The sequence below is a fragment of the Pinus tabuliformis genome, chromosome 2_2 (genome assembly GCF_031772625.1).
Source record: "Pinus tabuliformis cultivar Carrire ecotype Pingquan chromosome 2_2, CPIR1, whole genome shotgun sequence".
NCBI classification, from domain to species: domain Eukaryota; kingdom Viridiplantae; phylum Streptophyta; class Pinopsida; order Pinales; family Pinaceae; genus Pinus; species Pinus tabuliformis.
Genome location: NC_142300.1, coordinates 1310339655 through 1310341947, shown reverse-complemented (window position 1 = coordinate 1310341947; position 2293 = coordinate 1310339655). Strand labels below are relative to the sequence as shown.

General features: G+C 35.0%; 1 pseudogene; it reads left to right on the top strand.

The window, feature by feature from the left end:
- The first annotated feature begins 678 nt into the window (after positions 1-678).
- On the top strand, positions 679-1323 carry LOC149198329 (molybdopterin synthase catalytic subunit pseudogene; annotated as a pseudogene).
- The last annotated feature ends 970 nt before the right edge of the window (positions 1324-2293 follow it).

Here is a 2293-nt window from a genome sequence, read left to right as displayed (position 1 = left end):
CGTCTTCAGATTTGGATTACCAACGGACGCGGCCCTCAAATAGCTCTGATACCATGTAGGAATTTACAGGGTAAGTTCCTCAGACATAACACCAAAGGAAACCAGTCACAAACAGATCACAGATCAATACACTAGTATCTTTGACGTGGTTAAAACCTTCAAAGAGGGAAACAGTCCACGGCCTGAGCCAATGCGGCCACTTCAGGAAATTTATTAATAAGAGAATGAAAATTTACATAAGCTTCTCTCATGAACGGTTACCCTACAAATGACCCTCCATGCTCTTTAAATAGAGATCATGGACCAATCGGTTGTTAAGCCACAGATCAAGTGTCGGTAATACCGAGGAGAGAATGAACCGTCAGATCACTACATATCGTGACCGTCAGATTGTAAGTTACAAAATGTACATAGTAAAGAAACACACTTTACCTAACTCTATACTAGACCAAGTTATACTTAACTATTTCCTATGTGTCAGAATATCCTAACATCGCTCTGCTAGTCTTACAAGTAGAAATCCTCTTTGTTGAGAATATTAACTGGATGCTTCCAAGGAAACGATTTTATTGTTATTCCTGTAAGTTTTCTGCAAACTATGTTGGGAATACTCTCCAGGCTCAACCACTTTGTGGTGAGAATTCATAGAAAAATTCGTTTACTATATTCCTCAAAAGAATGGCTGAAGCAGAGCAATATTTTGTGGAAATAGTTGATGATAACTTGGATGTTAAAAAGTATATAGATTTAATAAGGAGTTCAGTAGTAGAAGTGATAGCTACCTTTATTTGAACAATAAGGGATACGTTTGAGGATAAGAAAGTTCTGGAGCTTAGATGCGAGGTTTATATCCCCGTGGCCCTTAGACACCTCAAAGCCATATGCTCTACAAATAAAAACCAATGGAAATTAATGAGACTTGCATTGGTGCATTGTCTTGGGATTGTACCTCTTGGAGAAGAAAGTGTTTTTTTTGTAGTGTCCTTTGCCCACAGGAGAGACGCCCTTGAACCCTATGAGTATATTATAGATTAAATCAAAGTATCAATTCCTATTTGGATAAAGGAATTTTATACTAATGGTGAAGTCTGGAAGGAGAATTTTGAGTTTTTCTAGTGAAAACCAAGGGAAAGTGGAAAGGAGTCAAGTCTGAAACAACATAAACCTCATCAACATTCTAGGTGTTGTGGCTGTAAAGAAAGAGTGTTTGAGAATGATATTGGTGACAATACCATTAGAGATTCGAAGTCGTGTAGGAGAATAAAAAGGAGCCAAATGAAGATTCACATTATGCAGGGGGTGTTATTTCAAACAATCATATAGAGAGGAAAAAAATTGATGCTCTTGACTGCGTAACTCCCTTGCTCCTGCAACCCTTACGCATCAATGTTGATTGTTTCAAATACATTCTAGAAACCATCTTATTGGATGCAAAGGATTCCAACAAATTCGGTGTAATAAGTATGAGCAAGACAAATGTCATCCGTGTACTAGAAATGAACTTATTGGACGCCAAGGATTCTGGCAAGTTCAATGTAACAAGTATCAACAAGACAATATCATCGATGTACCATCGAACACATGTCACTCAATAGGCAAAAGGCTAGACTCGCAATAGACAAGTTAACCCTGGAAAACTAAAGTAGTAGGGATAGTAAGTAAATATCTCCATGGAAAGCCATGGTAATGAGTAACGTATTACACTATGTAAATATATCCAGGGAAAGCCATGGTAATGAGCAGTGTATTACACTACTACATATGAGAGGTGTTTAAAATAATGTTTGATAGAAATTTTGGGTAAATTGTCTTAACTTGAAAAGAAGTTTTGTATTGTCTTAAATATTGTCTTTAAGCCGGTGTCTCAAATTATTGTTTTAAAAAAATGTTTCTATAAAGATAATATATAACACAAGCATTATTGTCTCTTAAGAGACAATTTCATTTTTGTCTCTCTAGAGACAATAGTTGGGATTAAAGACATATTGTCTTTATAGAGACAATACATCTTTAATTTTAGCTATTGTCTCTATAAAGACAATAAAAAAATATATTTAGAAATAACACAATATCACATTTATTTCTTTAGAGACAATATAAAACAATGAATTTAGAAAAATGTCTCATCTTTAAAATAAATCAATACAAAAAGTATTTAATTTAAAATTAAAATACGGTATCATTCATTAATGCATAGTAGGGCATAGTGGAATTGAACCACCAACCTCATGCTTATAAGGCATGTGCTCTTCCATTGAGCTCGCACCATCTAAAGAATTATGTGAGGAGTTAT